At 41.8% G+C, this 23,894-nt stretch overlaps 1 long non-coding RNA gene and 1 pseudogene across 2 annotated transcripts in view; one reads left to right on the top strand and one right to left on the bottom strand.

The window, feature by feature from the left end:
* LOC309873462 overlaps window positions 1–23,894 on the top strand; it is a 41,618-nt gene that overhangs the window by 7,063 nt on the left and 10,661 nt on the right. The window contains exons 2-3 of the long non-coding RNA XR_014316372.1: window positions 20,970–21,065; window positions 23,166–23,301. This is a non-coding gene — a long non-coding RNA (uncharacterized lncRNA). The remainder of the gene's footprint in view (window positions 1–20,969; window positions 21,066–23,165; window positions 23,302–23,894) is intronic.
* Window positions 11,144–11,674, bottom strand: LOC309840435 (large ribosomal subunit protein uL23 pseudogene; annotated as a pseudogene). Its single transcript has one exon. The product of its transcript is annotated as a large ribosomal subunit protein uL23 pseudogene (transcript).

Here is a 23,894-nt window from a genome sequence, read left to right as displayed (position 1 = left end):
GACGTTTGGTTTGGGATCTAAAGCCTGGGTCCATTCCTCATCCTGACATTTCTAACAGTGTGACCTTGGGCACATTCCGGCAATTCCGAGTTTTAGTTCTTCTGTTTGTACAATGGGGATGAGCCCTTACCTCACATGGTTATTTTGAGGCATAAATGTTTAATGGGTTCATTTTCTTGCCCTTTTGGATTGCTTAAACATGAGGTTAAAAAAAATGTAGCAATGAAAACTGAGATAACATATGTGAAAGGCATTCGAAAGTGAAATCTTCCATAAAAAATAGGATAGTTTGGATCCTGATTCTATACTGTGGTTTAGGAAACAGCATGAGCAGAGCCTCAGCCTTAAAAAGAAAGGACCCTCCCTCTGCCTAGTGCCTTGGAAAATGCCTTCATTACTGGCTGCGTGGAAATTAAGAAACGCTTTCCAGGCTCTGAAGCACTAGTTATAAAGGTAATTTGGGGGCGACACAAAGGAGCTAAAGGTGTGTTAATGCCAAGTTACCATAGCAACATGCTCTGCTGCTCTATCCCTCCCATTCCTGAGTCTACCCCCAGATGAGAGGAAAACGGGAACGAAGCCATTCTACATGAAATTACTTTCTTCATATGCAGATAGGGGAGACATTTACACTTCCCCACAAATAATGTTTGAAGGGAGAAGCCCTCTGAATTTTTACAAAAAAATCTCCTCTTCTTTCTTCAGAATGAAGTTCAAGATCCTATCCACCTCTCCAAATGCCTAGCATGTGGCAAGTACTCAAAATATAGTTGTGCAGTCGATCAGAATTTACCCAGAAGTCCAAGGTTGGAATAAAACACCAATGTTTGTTAGGTAGAAGCGACTAATGAAATGTAGACCAGGAATTTCGGAAAGGAGATCTAACTTCATACTCCACATAATTTGGTGTCTGTTCCAAGCCACATAGCATTTCCGCATCTGGATCTGCCCCATTTATGAAACTGCTTCAGCCCGTAGCAAATTCCCCTCAAGTATCATGTTTATTATTCTGAAAGGACACAGCATTACCCCACCAGGGTTATTCAACCTGTTAGACTGCATACATTTTCAAATGCTGTGCAGGAACGATGTGTGAAAATGACCAGTTAATGGACGTGCTGTTCTCCACCCTTCCGACTTCTGTGGCCTGATCTTGACAGAGGAGGGAGACTGATGGGGCCCACATCTGGGTAAATTGTTTCCTCCTCATAATGGGCAGAGGCAAACATTCCTAGTGCCAGAAGAGCTGTTTTCAAAATCATTCTTCAGGGTTTGGGAAACCTTCCTCAACTCCAGGAACCAGGCTCTCAGTCCCACCACGGAGTCAGTCTTTGGAAAGGGCTTGGAGCTCGAGAGGAGTTCTGCATCTGTTCCTTCCTCACATGAATATTCTCACTTTTTTTTTTTTTTTAAGATTTCATTTATTTATTTGACAAAGAGAGATTACAAGTAGGCAGGCACAGAGAGAGGGGGAAGCAGGTTTCCCACTGAGCAGAAAGCCTGATGTGGGGCTGAGCCAACTCTATGTCTCTATTTGAATGGCCCCTGGGCATCTCAAGTCCAGTATTTCTACCTCCAGCCACTCCTTCTTTTCTCATTTCCCCGTCTTTATGATGATAGTAACCCAATCACCCAAGTCAGAAACCTGAAAGTCACTCCAAACTCCTTCCCCACCCTACATACCCTAAATGTCTCTCAAGTACTTCTTTTCTCCAAACTTATCACACTAATCTGATTCATGTTTTCATTATTTCTCCAAATGATTGTGGCATTTTTACATGTATGAGTTAGGGTTCTATTGGTTATCCTTCTGTCACATTAGGAGGAAAATGAAAAGATTTATTGAATGGATATATGTATGGAATGAAAGGAGGCACTGAGGAGTCACTGTGGAAAGGCTGGCTGTAGGGCGGTTCTAGGGACCCAGGCAGCAAGCAGGCAGCCTATGGACCTTGTCTAGAGGGTCTGCTGTGGATGAGACTTGGTTCCAACAATCCTCAGTGTCTGTGTCTCTCAGTTCAAACTAATACAGTTCTGGGAGAGTCGGGGGACCAACAAAGATCAGAGCAGTGGAGAGGTTGAGTCACGTGGGGGAAACATAGCTTCTAGAGGATGCCTTCATGTATGGGAGGCAATTATCAGAGACAAAGAGAGGGCATAAGATGGGCAGTCTTCCCACAGTTGTCTCTACATTGCCACCCTGCCTCTACCCTTACCCTCCACCAATCCCCTTCTGCCAGAGTAATCTTCTAAAATACAGTCCAAGAGATAGGAGAAGAAATGGGGGAAGTATGGGCATGAAACCTACATCCAGGTCTTACTAAGTTTGGGACTTTGAGCCATTATAACTATCATCTCTCTGAGTCCCTATTCTTTGGCAATGCTGTGTAGACACTTCATGGTATATCATTTCTACTCCTCGTGACAGTTCTGTAAGGTGCATATTTATAATTACTGTGCAAGGGAAGAAATTGAGTCTCAGGAAAAAATTAATAAACTTGTCCTAGGGCCCATGATTGGTAAGTAGCAGAATCTACCATCTGACTCAAGGCATTTATTACTAGGCTATTTTCTCTCTCTCTCTCTTTCTCTCTTTCTCTCTCTCTCTCTCTCTCTCTCTCTGAGACTCCCAATTTCATCTGTGAAATGGTTATAACCTTTATTTTTCAGGATTGATGTTAGGAATAGGCAGGAATGGCATGTAATAGGCAGGAATGACCCAGTGCAAAAGGAAAATGATGGACAGCCCCTTATTAAATAATTAAGGGTTTCAAGGCTGGAGCAGCAGGTTATTCAACGAAGTTCAGGATCCTTGTAAGCATGGAGGCACAGGTTGAATGCCTATGAAGTTCGCCCTGCGGTTAGTGTTAATGTATATGAGATACTTGGTCTGGAATAGATTCACATTAAATTGTAGCTGTGATAATTGTATTAGCTTCCTCTGGCTGCTATCACAAATTTTACAGACTTAGTGGCTTAAAACAACACAGATTTATTATCTGACAGTTTTGGAAGTCAGAAGTCCGAAAGGAGTCTTATGGGGCTAAAATCAAAATGTCAGCAGGGCCACATTCCTTTTGGAGGCTCTAAAGGATGATCAATTTCTTGATTTTTCCACCTTCTAGAGGCTCTCTGCAAATGGTTCATGGTCCCTTCCTTCATCTTCAAAGTCAGCAGGTAGCATGTTCCAAATTCTTTCTCTCTTTCTGACCTCTGCTTCCATTGGCACACCTCCTTCTCTCGCTCTAACCTACCTGCCTTCTCCTTAGAAGGACCTTTGTGATTACATTGGGCCTACCCAGATATTCCTGGAAATCTCCCCATCTCAAGACCCTTACTTAATCACACTTGCAAAGTCCCTCTTACCATGTAAGGTAGCATATTTGCAGACCCCAGGAAGTAGTATGTACACATCTTTTGAGGGACCATTATTCAACCTACTGCAATAACAATATTATTCTTGTTATTGTTACTATTTTGTTGTTGTTGTGATGTTCATGTCCTTCTTTAATACTTCAGCAATTTCAGGATAAAGTCCAAACAGCCCATTAGGATCTTTCTAGTTTCAACTCTTTCTCCTCCCCGACCTGCATCAGACACTCCAGTGAACATTGAGCATCTAACAAAACTGACCCCTGTGCCAAATTTCCTTTTGTCTTCCTTTGTTCTAGCCATGCCCTCTTTTTTCTTTCTACTTCCTCCTCATAAAAGTCATTTCTTTCTGTGTCATGATCTCATCTCTTAATTTTTTTTTAATAGTGACAGTCTTCTTCCTAAAACTTGCATTATTGCAAACTTCCCAGAAAGCTGTGTACTGTTACCCGTAACAAGGGAAGTCCCACCCTTCCTTTTGCTATGTGTACTGCAGCCCTTTAAGTCACCAGGGTATCTCAAACCTTCGTGTCAATGTGCAGTGTCCTTGCAGGTTTGCAGGTCACAGTCACGCTGAAGCAAGGCACGAGGCAAGAGTGTCCCAGCTGCACACTCAGGAATTATAGTGGAGTGTGAAGTAACTCAGGCCTGTGTGCTCCTTGAGCTCGACCTGAGGAAGGTACAGGGCTCTCTAATATATTCATGAAATCATTTATTTGACAGGCATCACAGAGATCTGAATCCCATCCTCTTACTTAGAGAAGAGAAGCTGCACAGCTTAGTGGAAACAGTGCTAACTTTAGAGTCAGGACTTGGCTTTGAGCCCACCTACCTGCGTGGCTGCTCTTTTGGCAAACCACCAACCAATATCTGTAAGCCTCTGGGTCGTCACCTTTAGGGTAACATTAGACCTATTCCACTCACCTTATGGTGTGAATGTAAACTTGTTTAAAGAATATAAAAATACTGCTATTTACTGGGCATAAACTATGCACCAAGCACAAGTAGGTGCATTTCCCCTATTTTATACGTGGCTTGTACAAGGTTTAAGGCCGTGTCACGTAGTCACTCTACTATCACAGAGAGAGTCAGAATTCAAACCCAGGTCTTTCCGACTATGCTTTTCTTGTTGTTTTCCCTTTAATGATACCAGACAGACACTCATGACACATGGAATCTGAAAATATTTGGGGGGAAAAGATAAAGTCCTACACCACAGAGGATAATTATTAGATAAAGAAACTGAGGTCCAGAGAAGAACAGCAACTTCCCTTAGGAGTTGGTGGCAAGTTTTCATCCAAGAAGTAGTCACTGGGGCAAGTAGGTGTGTAGATCGCTCAGGAATGAAGGCGTGGCGCATCCAGGTGAAAGAGGGAAATCCACCGATGGTAGTAGGTATTTAGGACTATTTCACATGTTTTCTACTTTGTGGTTGCACTTGACAGCTTACGGGCCACAATCTCCATGACACTATCAGTTTAGGAGAGTGTCCAGATTACTTACTGTGGAACACAGGAGGCCCTCTGTGACTCGGCCCTGGCAGAAATCTCCAGTGTCGTCTCCTCTCAGGCCTCCCCTGCCACCACTCAGCCCCACACCTTCTCTTTAGTGGTAATAACTATTCGCGGTTCCTGAAATGTGCCCGCTGGGTTTGCGCCTCTGTGCCTCCATTCCCTTTGCCTGGAAAGCACCATTTCACCTTCTGTGTATCCAGCAGGTACCTACTCATTTTTAATATTTTTAATATTTTTAATATTAAAATATTAATATTAATATTCAGTACCAGAAACCTTACCTCAAGAGGACTTCTATACTAACCTCAACCAATATTGATCACAGCAGATAGTCTGATTGAAGGGGGTAGGGGGCTGCTACATGTCACTACCTGAATGAAGTCTTAACCTGGCCTCCCCTGGCCTTTCCCACTTAAATATCAACCCATCTCTCCTTTGGGCCTCTAATACCTCCTCTACATACTTTTGCATTGGGACATACAACATTTGTATTGTTCTAATTTATGCAATAAGACTGTTTGTTTACATGCTTGTCTTTAACTGTTAACACATTAAGCATAAGAACTATCTCATTTATAAGTCTTTGGTATTTAGTATGGTGATGCCCTGGGGGCAGAGCCTGATCTACCCCTTAGACCACCCAACATCTACTCCTAAGCTGCTTATCTTGTGCCTACTTCCTCTATAAAGGCTGGAAAAACTAAATTCTCTTTTCCAACCTTCCTTAAAGCTATTAGGGACACTGTGGAAAAACAGTTCTGGCCAATGAGACACAAGCAGTCGGTTCAGTCGACTGCTCAGTCGGTTAAAAGTTCTGGAAGAACTTTTGCATTTCTCATAAAAGGGCCAGAGTAACAGGTGCAAACTATCTCTCCTGCCTCCTGCCTTGAATACAAACATAATGCTGGGGCTAGAGGAACACCATCTTACAACCATAAGGATCCTGAATGATCCCTGAAGGATCCTTGAGTCTGTCCAGATTTTTATTATGTGAGAAAAATAAAGCCCCGCTAATTCAATCTCTGTTGTTAGATGGTCTGTTACCTCTAGCTGAAAATATTCCCAAGTAATTGATGAATTAATGTTAACCAAAAGAAGTAATATCTTATTTCAATGATTTTTAATATTTTTAATATTAAAATATTAATATTAATATTCAGTACCAGAAACCTTACCTCAAGAGGACTTCTATACTAACCTCAACCAATATTTATCACAGCAGATAGTCTGATTGAAGGGGGTAGGGGGCTGCTACATGGACTCCCGGCCCTTTTCCTGCTCCTTCTTGTCCCCCGATGACCCCTAAGACACATAGTTGGAGTCCTGAAGGCTTTTCTGGATACTCGATACACTCTCTAACACTGTTGATGGGAGCGTAAATTGAAACAGCCATTCTGGGCACAGTTTGGCAGTTCAAGGGCAATTTCTATCATGTTCTTAAGTTATGTGATTTTTGATTCACAACTCCATTTCTAAGAATCTATCCTACAGAAATACAGGCATGTTTGTACAAAGACATATATACGTGTAGGGTGGTTTGTTTCAGAATTGCTTGAGGGTAAAAAAAAAAAAATAGAAACAACTTAAATGTCCATTAAGGGATTGATTGATTACTTTAAAGCACATTCCTCCTCTGGTATATCTTGCAGCTATTACTGATACTGAAATATTTTCAAGATATATTAAAGTAATATATCTTTAATATCCATTTTAAACATAACTCGTAAAATACTATTGAAAGAAAAACTGCATAGCTGTGTAAAAATATACATATAGAGGTATGTAAATGTGTACAAAAATGTCTTGAAAGAAGACCAAGAAAATGTTAACAGTGATTACTTTTGGGTAATAAGATTGAGGGAAAGAGAAGCTTGACTTTTTACTTTGTAAACTTGTATGTTGTTTGAATAATTGGCAAGTATTTATTTTTATTATGTTAAAAATAGGGAATAACATCTGTCCATAGAAGATATACAGATGGCAAGTAAGCGTATGAAAAGTTGCTCAACATCATATGTCATTAGGGAATTGCAAATTAAAACAACGAGATACCACTACATATTAGAATGGCAAAAAGCCAAAACACTAACACCACCAAATGCTGGCAAGGATGTGGAGAATAAGAACTCTCTCACTCATTGTTGGTGGAATGCCAAGTGGTTCAGCCACTTTGGGAGGTTGTTTGGCACTTTCTTACCAAACTAAACATACTCTTAATATATGATCCAACAATAGTGCTCCTTGGTATTTGCCCAAGGGAGCTGAAAACTCACGTCTACACAAAAGCCTGCACACAGATGTTTATAGCAACTTTATTCATAGTTGCCCAAACTTGGCAAGATGTCCTTCAGTAGATGATCAGATAAATAAACTGTGGTATATCCAAACAATGGAACATTATGCAGCACTAAAATGAAATTAGCTATCCAACTGTGAAAAGAAACTTAAGTGAATATTGCTAAATGAAAGAAGCCAACTTGAAAAGGCTACATACTGTATGATTCCAACTATATAATATTCCAGAAAAGACAAAGCTAGGAAGACAGTAAAAAGATCAGTGGTTGCCAGGGGTTAGCAGGAAGAGAGGGATGAATAGTTGGAGCATAGAGGATTTTTAGGACTGGGAAACTATGATATAGATACATGTCCTTATACATTTGTCAAAACTCAAAATATGTCTAACACCAAGGACGAACTCTAATGTAAAATATGGACTTTGGGGAGTGCATGGGTGGCTCAGTCGGTTAAGAGGCTGACTCTTGATTTTGGCTGGGTCATGATCTCAGGGTCATGGTACTGAGCCCCACACTGGGCTCCTCACTCAGTGGGGATGAAGGGGAGTCTGCTTCTCTCCTCCTTCCTCTCTCTCTGCCCCTTCCCCTGCCTGCATACACTTTCTCTTAAATAAATAAATACATTTTAAAAAACGATGGCATTTGAGTGATAATGATGTGTCAATGTAGGTTTATCAATTGTAGCAAGTGTAACATCGTGGCAGGGGATGTTGTTAGGGAGGCTGTGCTTTTGTTGGGGTGCGGTGATATGGGAATTCTCTGTACTTTCCCCTCATTTTTGCTGTGAACCTAATACTGCCCTGAAGAATAAATTTTGTTTTAAAATATACAGCATAAAAGAACACCAATTGAAGACTTAGCCCAACAGATTTATTCAGTGTTTATTGTGCACAACACAATGGTCCAGGTATTGTGAGGGAAAGCAATAATTAACACATAGTTCTTAAATACCTTAGGATGAAGCTATAGAACTATACCAACTATAAAGCAGAATTTTTAAAGTTCTATATAAGACACAAACAATGATGAAGAGTGCCCGAGGAAAGGAACGACTTGCTCTATTCCAATTAGGGAGAATCTTAGAATATTTGACTAAGGTGAGAGCGTATGAGTTGGGTCTTAAAAACACAAGTAAGAATTTGTCGGTCCAATACAGTATTGGAAAGGCAACAGGAAAAGCACTCTAAGCAGAGGTAATAACACAAACAAAGCCATGGAGGCATGAAACAATATATATTGTTTGTAAGGAATGGTGGTTACCAGTGGGGCTGCAGTGTAAGATTATGTAAAGGGATACAGTGGGAAGTAAAACTGGGAAGGAAAGGTGAGATAAAAGAGTACATTATCTTGTGTACTCCATGCTGAGTGGTTTATGTTAAGGTACAGAGGGAGTTGGCACAGGTCGGCAAACTCAGTCACTGGTAGATGGGATCCGTTGTCCTTTAGCTAGGGCAGAAGTCAAGAGGCATAGGTCTCCGTCCAAGGGTCTGGGCCAGTATTCAGGAAGGATGGGATCTGGCAAGGCTTCCCAAGAAAGAATCATGGCTGGGGTTGTGCCAACAGTCAGCTAAAAACATCTACTGCCTTTTGGCTCAGAGCAGCTCTGCCCATCTCTGGCTGGCCAGACCATCTATAATTAAAAGTTAGACTTGGGGATGGGGAATGTATTAAATGGGTGAAGAGGCTCAAAAGCAAAAAACTCCAGTTATAAAATAAATAAGTCATGGCAACCATAGTTATCCTTGTACTACATATTTGAAAGTTGCTAAGAGAATGAGGAAAAAAAACTTCCGTGACTACGTGTGGTGACTGATGTTAACTATACTTATTGTGGTGATCATTTCACCATATATACAAATACCAAATCATTAGGTTGTATACCTAAAACTAATATAATGTTGTATGTCAGTTATACCTTAATAAAATAAAAATCAAACTGATTGGGTGGTTCAATCAGTTGGTCATCCACTCTTGATTTTGGGTCAGGTCATGATCCCAGAGTCATGGGATTAAGCCCCCATGTCCCCTGAGTCAGGCTCCTGCTCAGCACAGAGTCTGCTTTTCCTTCTCCCTCTGCTCCTCCCCCTGCTCTCTCTCTCTCTCTCTCTCTCTCTTCCTAAAATAAATAAATAAAATCTTTTTTAAAAAAATCAGGCTTTCCCAAGCTTGGTGTCCTCTTTTAGGGTCAGCTTCTCTAGCTATACAGAGGAAATTTCAGGGGATCGCTGGTGAGTCCTTTTCCTTTCCTTCTCCTTATTGCCCTATTCTAGGTGTTGAGTAAGGGACCTGTTGCTTGATTTAACTCTTTCTGACCATCTGTAATTCAACCAAGGAGTTTGTACTTTGTAATTTGAATTTTCCTGACTCTGCTCATCTAAAGTCCTGACCTTAAATTACTACCTTCCTTTTTCCTCTAATGTTCCATTCATGTTCCTGGCTGATTTCCAGTTGTTCCAAAACTTATTGGTTTAATGGCTTGGCTCTGCATTTCAACCTTACACTGAACCTCAGCTTCAGAAGCCAAAAATAAGGGCTTGTGCCTAATACGGACTGAGCTCATTGTTCCTAAGCTGCTTATAATCTAATCAGGGATGCATGATTAATAAACATTAAGCAAAATGCAAGATTGGATAGAATTAAACTCTAAAATACATTCGTTGGTAAAAAGAAAAAAAGGCAGAAAAAGCATCGCAGGAAGGAAACTAAAGTCAGAACACCTGGCTTCTAGTTTTAGCTGCCACTGACTGATTGCAGGACTGGCCAAGTCTCTGAACCTCAACCATAAAATTAGGAGATTGTTCTGTATGATTTCTAAGAGAACTTAGAACTTTGTGACTAAGTGCTGTGTGGGTAGAGAAAGGGAGAGATCTGTTTGGATGACATTTGTTGGGTAAGTCTTCCAGAAAGAAAAAAAAATGGAATTGAATATGAGCCTTAAGGATGGGTGGGATTTTTTTTTTTTAAGATTTTATTTATCTGTTTTAGAGAGAGAATGAGAGAGAGTGGATATGGGGAGAGAAGCAGAGGGAGAGGGACAAGAGGATCTGCTTAGTGTGGAGCCTGGTAAGGGGGCTTGATTCAGGCTTGATGAGGAGTTTAATCTTACCCTGAGATTATGACCTGAGCTGAAATCAAGAGTCAGACACTTAACCAACTGAGTCACCCAGGAGCCCCGGGGTGGATGGGATTTTTGACTGGGAAGATGCAAGTTAGAATACTTGCCCAATTGGCAGTAAAATCTTTAGCAGAGAAGTGAGGTAAGACTGAGCAGAGTGATTTACACAGCACAGCAAAGAAGTTGGCCTGAGCACAAGAGCTGGGAATCACTGGGAGAGGACTGGATGAGTGCACTGCAGAGCATGTTGGACACAAGACTGAAGGGTTGAAGAGGGTCCTTGAAGAGTGACTGGGATGGACTGGTGGGTGGATACTGCTGGAGGGGAAGTGGGGTTGTGACCATGGTTCAGGTGTGAGTTAAGTACATTCAGAGCAAGGTAGCTAAGGTGTGAGTGAAGGGAAAGTGGTAAATGTGAGGGGCATTTTGAAGAAGACATTGAATAACAAGGAAAAAGACAAGGAAGCAAGCTAAGTTCACCCCTAAGGATGGATGGGTTTTTCTCTGGAGGACAGTTGGTTTGTTGGGGAGTTTCATGGTTTCATTTTTAGACATGAACATGTCTGAATAGTTTAAGTGGTTGTCCTCTAAGAAGAGCATGTCTCTGTAGGCAGCTAGAAATGAGAATATGATTCTCAGGGCTAGACACATAGAGCTCTTAAATGATTCATACCAAGGCAGTTGTTGAAACCATAAAAGTGGATGCTTGTGTATGAAGGAGAAAATTACAAAAAGAAAAATGTATAGGTAAATTATTGGAAGGAAAAAAAGGAATTATAAGTCTTGCATTATATTGTTTCCATCTCTTGTAATACCCGTTCAACTTGTCCCACAAATCTTTTTTTTTTTTTATCATGAAAAAACTGTATTTAGATTTAGCCAGCTGAACTCAGTTTAGATGATCCCAATTTTGTTGGCAACATCCAAAGCATCATAGTCAGGGGCCAGCCGAACGTATGCCTTCTTCTCTCCATCAGGCCTGATTAAGGTGTTGACCTTGGCTACATCAATGTCATAGAGCTTCTTCACAGCCTGTTTGATCTGGTGCCTGTTGGCCTTGACATCCACAATGAACACAAGTGTGTTGTTGTCTTCTATTTTCTTCATGGCTGACTCAGTAGTCAGGGGGAACTTGATGATGGCACAGTAGTCAAGCTTGTTTCTCCTGGGGGCGCTCTTTCGAGGGTATTTGGGCTGCCTTCGTAGACGCAGTCTTGGGTCATCAAAACGTAGATGATGTGCGGATCTTCTTTTTTTTTTTGTGACTGCGGACGCCTTTCAGCACCGCTTTCTTGGCTTTCAAAGCCTTTGCTTTGGCTTCGGCTTTGGGAGGGGCAGGGGCTTCCTTCTTAGCTTTCGGCGTCATCTTCGTAAAAGGGAAAGCCCACAAATCTTTCTTTACGAAAATATTAGGAATCTTTTCATTTATGGATAATTGCATTAGGAAAGATAGCTTAGCTTAGACTTAAATCCCAAATCTCAGTGGGTAAGAAGTAATTCTCGTTCATTCTAGCCTGTTTGTCCCTCCCACTCGCATTTTATTAGCCAAAAAAAGCCACGTAGCCACATCAGTCTTAGTACTAGAAGTCCTAGCCTCAGCAATCAGTCTTAAAAGAGGTGGGAAGTTCAGTATTAATGGAGAGTGGGAATTGTTGTGAATAGTTCTAACAATAACCGTAATAACATTTTCCCTTAGACATTTTTCTATAACTGTGGCTTTGCCACCCTTTTATCTGTATCATAAGTAAAATGTTCCTGATACAAACATTTTATAAGCAGTAGTACCATAGCAAAGTTCCTGTGTGAAATATTCTATTTCTTGTGTTTTCTTCTTGTTTTGACACCAAGCCTTCCTTTGGGTCCATGGTTGGCTCTCTTCTTTCCTTCCCCAATTTTGGAACTAAAGAGACTCAGGAAGATACTACACCCATGATCTTTACCCCTCTTTCTCCTGCCTTTGGTTCCACTTCTCCTCCTCCTTTTACAAGAATAAATTCCTTCCCTCTAGATCCTGCCATACTTCCTTCTTCTACTTTCTCACTTCCTTATCACTCAGAGTTTAAGGCCATTGCAGGGCAAAATAACCAGCTGACATGTAATTGTTATTACTCAATCTACTCTCTATTCTGTCCAACATTCATTAGCTGGTTATCCTGATTTGCACAGACTGTTTTCATCCCATAAGTTGTTGACTTGATCATTCTAATCAGAATTAACTTTTGTTTCCATCAGAATCCCATAGAATGTTGTTTGAACCTCTAATATGATTATCAGTCTTCCCTGCCTCAGGGTTCTATATGGTTCCTCCCTAAATCATGACATCCTTATAGATTAAGCTGTAATTTGCATGTAATAGATACTCAATAATTGTTGAGCACTGATGATTCTCATATGTGACCAAATTCACCTTTAGTTTTGGTAACATTTGGATATATCTTGATTCAGCAATTCACACTTATTAGGGTCTTGCTCATAGGTAGAAAAAAAATTCTTAGATGGAAAATAAAATTACTTGTTCCAGAAACTGCTGAAGAAGTTCAGTACAACTGAAACCTAACACACAGGGTGAAGGATGGCAAGAGACAAAGCTAGAAAGACAAGCAGGTGTCAGATCTAAAGGGGCTTCGTGTGTCAAACTAAGGAATTTTAACTGCAAAGCTATGAATCGTGTCCCAAGTCCTCTCCAAGGCAAGTGGGAACTAGAGTGCTACTCGGGGATTGTAGTTCTGAAATGCCAACTGAATATTACCTCCACCTTAAAAGACCACCAGAGACGTGAGTCAAAGCCAAGCAGCAAGGGTCGTTTATTGCAGGTTCGAATCTGGACCTCTGCGCCGCTCATTGCCGATAACGCCGAGAGGTCCAGAGCTGGGTTGGTGCAGAGTTTTTATAGACAGATACAAACAAGTTTCAGGTGGGGCTGAGGGGGTTGATTGACAGCAGGTGAAGGTGGGGGTGCAAGGCGCCAGCTTTTGCTTTGTCCTCAGCCAGCCTCCTGCTCCTTCAGTTCCAGAAACTAGGTCTGGTTATGGGTAGGGTGAAACTTCTCCTTAAGCTGCAGAGAAGGGAACTGAGAGGATTTCAAGTAGAGACCCAGAGACAAAACCAGGATTTACTCAAAGCTGAGAAGAAAAACCAGCAATAATTAATATGAAACATGAACTGAAGGGAGTAGGACAGCAAAGAAGTCAAAGCAGAGGGCCAGAGGGACCACCTAGTGTGGATTCTTCAAGCTTTCTCTCCCCTTTCTGGGCTCTTTCAGCCGGTTCTCTGGGCAGGAGAGGAAAATTCTAAACCAGTTTGGACCCAAGGCCCTCCAAGGAATTTAAGCAAAGAATGATGGGGACTGCCACTGTCTTACTTACTAGAGCACACAGCATCTTGTTGTGTCCTATGAGCCCTGCCCCCCATGTATCTGGCCCACAGTAAGTACAGAGTAAGTCCTCAGTAAACATTTAGTGAGCAATATGGACTTCCTGCTAGTTGTTAAGCATGAAAATGCTTTTGTTTAGTCTGTTTATATGTTGTGTGAGTATAACGCCACAAGAAAACTGATTTCACACAATCCCACAAGAATTCTTTTTTTTTTTTTTAAGATTTTATTTATTTATTTGACAGAGAGAGATCACAAGTAGGCAGAGAGGCAGGCAGAGAGAGAGGAGGAGGAAGCAGGCTCCCTGCTGAGCAGAGAGCCTGATGCAGGACTCGATCCCAGGACCCTGAGATCATGACCTGAGCCGAAGGCAGCGGCTTAACCCACTGAGCCACCCAGGCGCCCCCACAAGAATTCTTTTATTTTAATAAATACCAACTAAAATCACATTACTTACCAGTCATTCAAATGTAAAACTAACCTTTTCTTCAGCAGTGTCTCAGGTATGCAAACGTAAATCCTATGCATTAAGAAATAAAATAGAAAAGAAACTACCCCAAAAGAAGAACCAAATGAAATATAAGAACAAGTAGTCTATATAAATATAACACAAGTAGTCTAGCAGTAATGTGGTAGAGGTCTCCATAACTATAGTCATCCAGAAACAGTGGCTGAGATGATTATAAAACATAAGTTTAAATAGTACCATGCTGCTCATAGATCTTGGCTGTATATGTGTGTGAGCTGCTGATCATAACTCAGGTTGGGTGGTTAGAAGTAATGATGGCAATGGCAAAAGCTAGAAAATCTCCTGAGAAGAAGCCTCACTATTTGCCTTCCATTCTAAAGCTGGGGCGGAGGGGGGGTGGGTGGGGAACAGGTAAGCTTTGGGCCCAGTCCATCAGGAGAAAGGGCTTTAAAATAAAACAGTTGAAAAGGGTGTGACCAGCCTGTACACATGTCACAATGGTGCCATCATGAGACAAGTCCATGTAACATAAAAATCAGGGGAGGAAATACTCCAAGTGAAGATAAAACTGGCAAGAGCTGCAGAGGGTTACCCTTTCTCTACCCTCCCCATTCACCCCCACCCCAAGCCCGAAGCACAGGTATCAGGTATCTTGCAAATGTGCATATGTAACATTTGAATGGAGTTCTAGCCTAAGTTAAGTCAACAGACATTTAAAGCTGTACTTTGATTTAAATTATTTACATAAATTTTCTGGCTCAAATTTCAGGATGATTCCATCATACTTAGCACCACCAGAGAACAGAAGGCAGCATTCTTTCTCTGCAAAGACATCCCTTGGGGTGCAAAAAAAGTGTTTGGTCTTTGTCCCTTGCTCCTAAGTCCTTGGAGTGATAGGATTGTCTTTTGTATGCTAAGGAGATGACTGATGGCTGGGGCCTCATAGCTTCAGAATGGTGGGGGGGTGGCGGTTGGCTAGAAAGACCAAACCTGGCAACCCCCAATCTCCAGGCAGGGGAGACTAGGAGCTAAAGATTGAGTTCAATCACTAATGGCCAATGATATCATCAGTCATTCCTATGCAATGAAACCTCCATAAAAACCCATTAAAGATGAGGTTTGGATAGCTTTCAAGTTGGGGAACACATGGAGGTTTGGGGAGGGTGGTACACCCCCACTCCATGAGGACAGAAGCTCCTACAACTCAGGGTGCTTCCAGACTTTGCTCTGTGTACCTGTGCAGCTGGCTGTTCATTCGTATCCTTTATAATAAACTAGTAGACACAAATGAAGTGACTTCTAGAGTTCTGTGAGCTGTTCTAGCAAATTTTTGTACCTAAGAAGAGCACAGTGGGAATCCGCAATTTATACCTGCTTGTTCAGAAGCACATACAGGGGTGGCTTGGGACTTGCAATTGGCATCTGAAAATAAGCAGTCTTGTAGGATTGAGCCCTTAAACCTATGAAGTCTAACTTCAGGTAGTTAGTGTTAGAACGGAATTGTGCCACATCCAGTTGGTGTCCAAAGAATCAGAGAATTGGTGTGAGGGAAAAACAAATAAACAAACATACATTTGGTGTCAAAAGTGTTGTGAGTCAAACAGCTCACCCCTGATTAAATATATCTTTTTAATCTTATTGTTTTATCTATTTGTTGAAAAATTAGTATTTAGCAAAATCTCATAGGTTCTCTGACTCTGTGTGTGCATGTGTCCCAACTGTGCCATCAGGTGAGATTTTGAATAATGAGTTTGATAAGTATAGAGGTGAATCTGAGATTTTTTTCTCCTCAAACATTTCAGGTCTAGATTTAATGTTGCTCTGTTCTTTCTCCTCCGTATTCCTTACTTCCTTCAAGTAAACTTCAAGCTCATTCATCACTTTTGGAAGCCGATATCAATGCCACCCTGATATCAATGCCATCCTCTTCAGTCACCTCTCTGCTTGGTTCTGCAGAAACTCCGTTTTCTAACACTTTCTGTAAGGCAGAAGAATCAGGAACTGTTCCAAGCCACAAAGACATGGTAGGATTTACCATGTGATTTTAGGTCATCACTGCCTGCCTTTCTGCCTGCTTGTGATCTCTCTATGTCAAATAAATAAATAAAAATCGTTAAGGAAAAAAAAAACTCTGTCTTGTCAGCATCTCTTATTTCCCTTTAAGGGTACCTGATACAATGTCTATCCCCCAGTCCTGAGTACGTTATTCAAAATGTGATCCCATTCCAGCTGTGCAGCAATCTTATGTCAAAGGAATGTAGACTAGGCCACGCTGGGCTTTGATACCCACTTCTTTTAGTATCTTTCACTCTAGGCTTCCCCCTCTGGGCTAATACCTCATTCAATGCCAGGGACTCTCAGCACTCCTGACCTGCCCTGCCCTAGAACATGTCCTTCATTAAACATATACACTTCAGCTCTCTCTGCTTTCTAATTCTTTCAGTAAATTCAAGAAACTCTTACTGAGTGCTTACAACATGCTACTGTTAGGGTCCGTGATCAGAGGAGCGAAACTGATACAAAGTGAAGGTCAAGCAAAGCTTTATTTCGCACCAAGCATAGAGAATCAAACCGACTGGTCGGAGCCGCCTCTTACAGAGAGGGCAACCCCTCCCAGCCTCACAGACTAACTTTTATAGGGCAAAGGCCTTGTGGTTGAGCCTGGCCACACAAAGTGGCCAATGAGATTGTAACACACAGAGAAAGTTGCATAGTCATGCTAGGTCACACACAGCTGGCCAATTGAATTACAATTCACCCTATAGTAGATATTTGAACTAGCCTATCACCTTGGTCAGAATAGGTGCCCAAAAGGTGGGGCCCACATTCTTTGGTAGTTAGGGAGATAGTATGTGGGCTTTACTGATTGGATGTCTCCACCCGGACTGACTTGTCCTTGTATTCTGGGCTCTGTTATCAGGGACTGGTCGGACCATATTTTACTGGTTTCCTGGACTTGCTTTTAATTAAGTTCCCCTGCGTGGGGGGCAGGGTCAGTTTAAGTTTTACTGCATAAACGACAAAATCACTGTTTAACCAAGCTGAAATCGCTGGCTAAGTAGGCCCTTACACTACGAGGCAGGGAAACAAAATGAAAGTGGGACAGTCTTTATACTCCGGTATATTGTGCTTATGATGTGATAGTTTACTGGTTCTCAGCCACAGAATTAGAACCATTTTAAGTTTTAAAAACTGCAAATGCTTATGTCCCACCTAATTTAAAAAATCTGGGTGGGACTCAGATATATAGAATTTGTAAATCTTCCTCAAGAATATTACTGAATCACCAGAATAAAGAAGACCCACAGGATGTAAGAATTGAAAGGTGCTAAGAATCTGAAAGTGTTGTGTGAACATCATATTGGAGTGGTTTTTTTTTTTTAAAGATTTTATTTATTTATTTGACAGAGAGAAATCACAAGTAGATGGAGAGGCAGGCAGAGAGAGAGAGAGAGGGAAGCAGGCTCCCTGCCGAGCAGAGAGCCTGATGCGGGACTCGATCCCAGGACCCCGAGATCATGACCTGAGCCGAAGGCAGTGGCTTAACCCACTGAGCCACCCAGGCACCCCCATTATTGGAGGTTTAAATGCTGAAGGATGAGGAGTTTTCCAGGGGGAGAAAAGAACTCCAGGAAAAGGAAAAGCATAATGCCTAACCCTAAGGCATTTGAATTTATTAGTATCATTTTTACTGATACCCTCATGGAAGAGGGTTACAAGACTCATTTATTAAATGACTAATCTGTGCATATGAACTATCAATTTCTGGGGAGAAATGCCCTACTCTGGGTCATATGTGCTCTCCTTCTCTCCCCTCCCACTGGTTTCAGCTCCCCTCCTCTCTCAGGGTTGGAATGTCCCAACATGAGGCCTATCATTGTTCCAGCTCAACCCTCTCTCCACTTAATCATCAAACACTTTCTCCATCTTACTCAGAAAATAGCTGAGGCCCTTTGAGGGCAGCAAGAGCACAGCTCACAGTGGAGGAAATGCCCAGAGCAGGGGCGAGAACTGGGTGAAGGCCTCCATGTCACCACAGTGTTTCTCCCTTTCCTCTTCCTTGAGGCTTCTCCTGTATGTGGCTGGGGAAATCCAGCCCAGTCATCTCTGAAGACTTTCGAATTAAAGCTTGATCTTCCACTATGGTTGCTCTTGGTGAAGAGAGTTGGCTGACACAATGGTCCCCACCCACTACCAACACTCATACAGACGTTCATCTACTCAAGCTCTCCGAAATGTTCTAGCCTCTCAGAGAAAAATATACCATCTCTGTAAGCCCCCCAATTAGTCAGAATGACAGACTCAGCCCTTAGAAGGGTGTTTCCGTGAAACACTTAATGTCTGGTATAGTCTTTCTGTAAGGTCTCCAGGCTAGTCACCAATCACCTATTAAAGATCCCATCAGCTTATTTCCCCTCCCACACACCCTGAGTATTCATGAGGAGACAGGCAGGTCTGGCTCAACCCCTTACAAGGTCACTTAAAACAGGTTTATAGAAAGGATTAATTTGCAGAATACAATCAATAGCAGGTATTAAGTCAGCGGATGGATTGTGAACACGGAAAATTCCTTGTGGCACCAAAGTCCCATCTTTTGAGTCCTTCCACTTATCTCTCACACTGATGATGAGGTTAGGAATCTTTCTGCCCAGGGCTCCTGTATATGGCCTCCTCCCCTGTCCTCTGATCCATTTGTGCCTCTGGCTCTGGCCTTGAACTTCCTCTATGGGCTCCAGTCCTAGTTCTGCCATCTCAGACAGATTCTCAGTTGACCATTCAGCAACTTAACTTCTTCTTGATCCAATGACTCTGGCTATCATGTGTCTCCTCCCTAGCCCCTAGGAGTGGAACGGGCTTTAGGGCTGGTGTCCTTAGAACAGTCTCCCCTTTCCCTTCTTCCTATTGACTCACAGCACTCCATTCCCACACAAAGATGACAGGTTTAGCAGGCTGAATAGTGGCGCCCAATTCACTGGAACCTACAGATGTTGCCTAATTTGGAAAAAGAACCTTTGTAGATGCGATTAAGTTAAGGATGAGGAGATTATCCTGGATTGTTGGCAAGGGTCCTAAGAGAGAGGCAGGGAGAGATTTGATGGAGAGATCAAACAAGGTGATACGAATTGGAACACAGAGATTTGAAGCTGCTGGCCTTGAAGATTAGGGTGACGCAGCCATAAAATAAGGAATGCTGAAAGTCTTAAAAGTTGGAAGAGCCTGGGGCACTTGGGTGGCTCAGTCGTTGGGTGTCTGCCTTCGGCTTAGGTCATGATCCCAGGGTCCCAGAATCAAGCCCCACATCCAGCTCTGCAAGGGGGTGGAGGGCTGCTTCTCCCTCTCCCACTCCCCTACTTGTATTCTCCCTCTTACTGTGTGTCTCTTTGTCAAAAAAATAAATAAAATCTTAAAAAAAAAAAAAAGCTGGAAGAGGCAAGAGACAGAGTGTCCCATAGAGCCCTCTTCTGGGAGAGTGGCCCTGCTCACATCTTGACTTCAGCCCAGTGATTTATGCCTCCTTTCAGACTTTTCTGTATTTCATTTACAGATAAATACAGACAAAAGTTTACTCAAAGAAACAATGACCTGATTTTTATTACATGCAAAGTAAAAAGTAAAATATTTCTGTATTATTTGAAACTTTATAGTGAGAATACATTTAGTTATTACTTATAGAACTTTTAAAAACAGATTTCCAGGATATAGACTAAAATATCAAAAGCAATTAATCAATGGATGATAGGATTCTCAATGACTGACTTCCTTCTGGGCAATTTTTTTCCATTTTCTAAGTTCACAACAGTGCACAGCTAATTAATACTTAAAAATTTAAAAAGTTATAAAGAGGGCGCCTGGGTGGTTCAGTGGGCTAAGCCTCTGCCTTTGGCCCAGGTCATGATCTCAGGGTCCTGGGATCAAGCCTGGCATGGGCCTCTCTGCTTATCAGGGAACCTGCTTCCCCTTCTCTCTCTCTCTGCCTGCTTCTCTTCCTACTTGTGATCTTTCTCTCTCTGTCGAATAATAAAATCTTAAAAAACAAAAAAATTATAAAGAAAAAAATCTTGATGTAAATCATTTGCTGACATTGAAAAAAGTTCACAAATACTCATTAGTCAGTAGAAAGAAAAAGCTACAATCAGTGTAAATATCATGGTGATTTTTATTTTAAAACATGCACATATATAGTCAGAAACAGTAAAAGTGCATACATCAAAATTATCTTTGATACAATTATGGCTAATTTTTGTTTTACACTGTGGTTTTTGTGTCTTCAAATATTCTGCATTAGTTATGGATTTTATAATGAAATAAATTGTTATTAAATTAGAAAGTTAGGAGTACGTTAAATGATAGAATAAAAGATTTGTTGGGCTGGAACACATGGACCTTCATATAAGAATATCAGATGGCATGCTAGAATAATAATGTAACTCCTATAACTGGACCATGGAAGATGGTTTTAAAAATGCTTTCTGAATATATGAATAAAAACTAGTGTTAAAATTATACCTCTCTGACACACCCACAAGCTAGGGTAAGTCCTACACCTGTGTAGGCTGCCTGCTTTCCCATAGATTTGCACCTAAACACTACTGTGAACTGGTGAAACTAAGAATTTACAGTATTGTCATCTCTCTCCTGTAAGTCATTCACAGCCCTCCTTTACTCCTGTAGGTTAAACATCTCTCCAGGGTCCTAGATTCATGCCATCGCTCTTGGCGTTTCCAGCTTCTCACTCCTAAATTAAGTGGGACCGAGTCTGTCCACGAAGATAGCCTTCATTTTAGAGAAGGTGTGTGCCTCACAGTTGGCTTTGCATTTCTTCCAATTCCAGGCTTCTGCTGATGAGACTGTTTTGGTCCCAGAAGTGAATCCTGGCCAAAAGCAGGTTCTCCCTGACCATGAAGGACAGAGCCGCACCACGGTGCAGGTAGGTGCCTTTGCATTCTCAGCCTCTCAAGGACACCTTTTCTGGTGTCAGAAATAGCCCTCTGTCTCTGCCTATTGGTAATCAGTAGCTGAAGCATTGAGCAAGAACTCTCTCAGCAAGAATTCTGCCCATTGAGATCCTGCCTCCGAAGTCCCAGTGACCGGTGTGACTTATGTGACCACACCAGATGCACATCTTATTACAGTTAACGTGGGAACAATCTGACCAGATCCTGAATCATGCATGGAGCTGTTACAGGCTTTTCACCAGACATATGCACAAAGGACACTGGGGCTTTCTGCCCGTTATCTTTATTGCCAGCTCACGCTGGCTCCAGATCCTATCAAGCTGGACAATGTGGACTCCCCAGTGATATTTTTGCCCTTCTGACTCAGAATGTCCCAGCAGACGCCAAACACAAGGCAGAGAAGAGATGAAAAGATAAGTACATTACGAGATCTAAACAAAGCTAAGGATCCCCGGAGATGATTGATAGGGAAAATATTTTCTCAGCCCGCTTCCATGTATGACTTTCTTCCTCCAACACAATCTCCCGCAGAAGTTTCTATAAAATCTCCATTTTGTTCTAGATTCACTTGAGTTCCTTTTTCATGAGAATGAAGGACAGAAGTCTTGAGCACCCCCTAGAGGTAGGAGTGTGCTAGTAAGAGTCTCCTCAGCCTCGCTCTTGACTTCAGTCCACACAGTCCATCTTAACAGCAACCTTAGTTAATTGCTTGCCGGCTTCCACCCACTTCCAGCCTGCTTCTAGGTGACCTGTCTTTAGCCTGATCAGGGGACATCTGACTGCGGCTTCTATCCTCTCGTATTTCAGCGACTCTAATCTCTATAATAGGAAGTTCTCCTTGCTAGCTGCTTAAACAGTACAGCTTATGTTTCCATCTTGTCTCACGTTTTCTCTTTTAATATAAGTTCTTTGTTAGTCATATTCTACTTGACATCGCTCCCCCAAGTTTCCTTCCTCTTTACCCTTATTATTGCTCTTCATTTTACCTAGAATTCTTTTCCTTCCCTGGGCCCTCATCTCCTCGTGAAAATCGTTTCCATTCATTAAAAGCCCAAGTCCCAGGCCAGCTTCCCCACACCCAGCTCTGAAATCCTGTAGAACTTGTTTACAAAGCCTTCCTATATTCTCCTTTGTATTTTAGTTATCTCTACATTGCTTATCTTATTCTAATTCAACCAAATGCCTACTACAGTGTCAAGGTCTAGTGTGCAGTAGATGATCCGTTGCTAAATGTTGAATTATATTGTTGAAGTATGATTTCAAACAACCCATTTTCAAAGAACAGAGATAACCACACTGTTGAAAAAGAAAAATGACAGAAAGAAGAGAAACAAGACTGGAAGAGAAAGGTCACGAGAATCTCAGCCTGCTGTGGAAAGAACATTGATGAAGGATCAGCAGCCTGGGCTCAGGTCTCACGTGGCTGTTAATGACCTAAATGAGCACGAAACTACTCTCCAGAGAATCAAGGGAGTGGGTTCCATCTCAAGTTTGTCACCACGATGAAACTGTATGAGCATCTCCCCATCTAGGCTCCTGATAGCTGACTAAACAAGATAGCGTTGAGACTGCATGCAGAGCCCTAGCATCAGATGTGTGCTAAGACCTGTTGATGCCTCCTTTCGTCCCACAAAATGGAAACATTCTGCAACATTCTCAATTTTAAGAAAGGTTTGCCTTCTTTATCCATTGAAAATGGGCACACACAGGAATATTTGTCTGGTGATGTAACAATAGAGAACTATACAGCTTGCTTAATCAAAAATACTACAGAGGGGCGCCTGGGTTGCTCAGTCGTTAAGGAGGCCAGCCCCTTAACGCAGGGTTCTGGGATAGAGCCCAGAATCGGGTTCTCTGCTGGGTGGGAAGCCTGCTTCTCCATCTCCCACTCCCCCAGCTTGTGTTCCCTCTCTCACTGTCTCTCTCTCTCAAATAAATAAATCTTAAAAAAAAAAAAAAAAAAAGTCCTGCAGAAACATTTGTTTTCCCTCTAGATGTGTTCCTAATGGAAGTTTTCAGTGGCTGGTTCTCTCCATAGGCTGAACCTGTTTTCTTGACATTTTTTCCTCTAGCCCTTGCCATGTGCCATTTTAGGTAGAAGCTTCCAGTCTGGCAACTAAAAGGAAAGAGCTATGCCAAAGAAACTCTTAGTCAACTACATCACAGTCTGGGAAGATGGAAATCATCTGACAAAGATTGTTCTACATGGTAAGCAAGAAAGAAGGGTAACACTTGGAAGACAATTTAAAAAATGGGAAAGAATTTAAATAAAGTATGCCAGGAAAATACACAGATTCCAAGGAACTAAACTAAAGATTCTAGAAGCTAGGACTGTTGCAGATGTTTAGATTAATACATGTAGCAACAACTCATTTACCAAGGATTTTAGAGAAATGACTACTTCTGCCTATGGGACTTTTAGAGTTCACTGACATTTGATCTTTGTATTTTTAGAAAGTGGATTTAGTTTCACTATTTTATTATGATGTTTTCCTGACTTACTTAAGAGAATTCCAAACTACCCTCAGTCCCTGCAAATATGTGTTCTTTTACCCCTCTATGCCTTGTGGGTGCTCCCTTCTCCTGCCGTCCCCTCTCCTCCTCACCCTTCAAAACCTATTTTGAATCTCTTGTGACTCCACTCAGCAAAGTAAGTTGCTTCCACTGCCATCCGATAGTCTTGGGTCTTAGCTCTATTAGTAATTTTTGCTATCCCTGAGGCCCTAGCTGGATGAATGCTAGGTGCATCCAGTTGGGGGTCCTCCTGAGAAGTGAGAAGGAAACCGATTAGGAGACCAGTA

Source organism: Mustela nivalis (assembly GCF_964662115.1).
Source record: "Mustela nivalis genome assembly, chromosome: 9".
Classification (NCBI taxonomy): Eukaryota; Metazoa; Chordata; class Mammalia; order Carnivora; family Mustelidae; genus Mustela; species Mustela nivalis.
The sequence above is the reverse complement of the archived record's forward strand: the minus strand, read 5'-3'. Positions and strand labels throughout refer to the sequence as shown.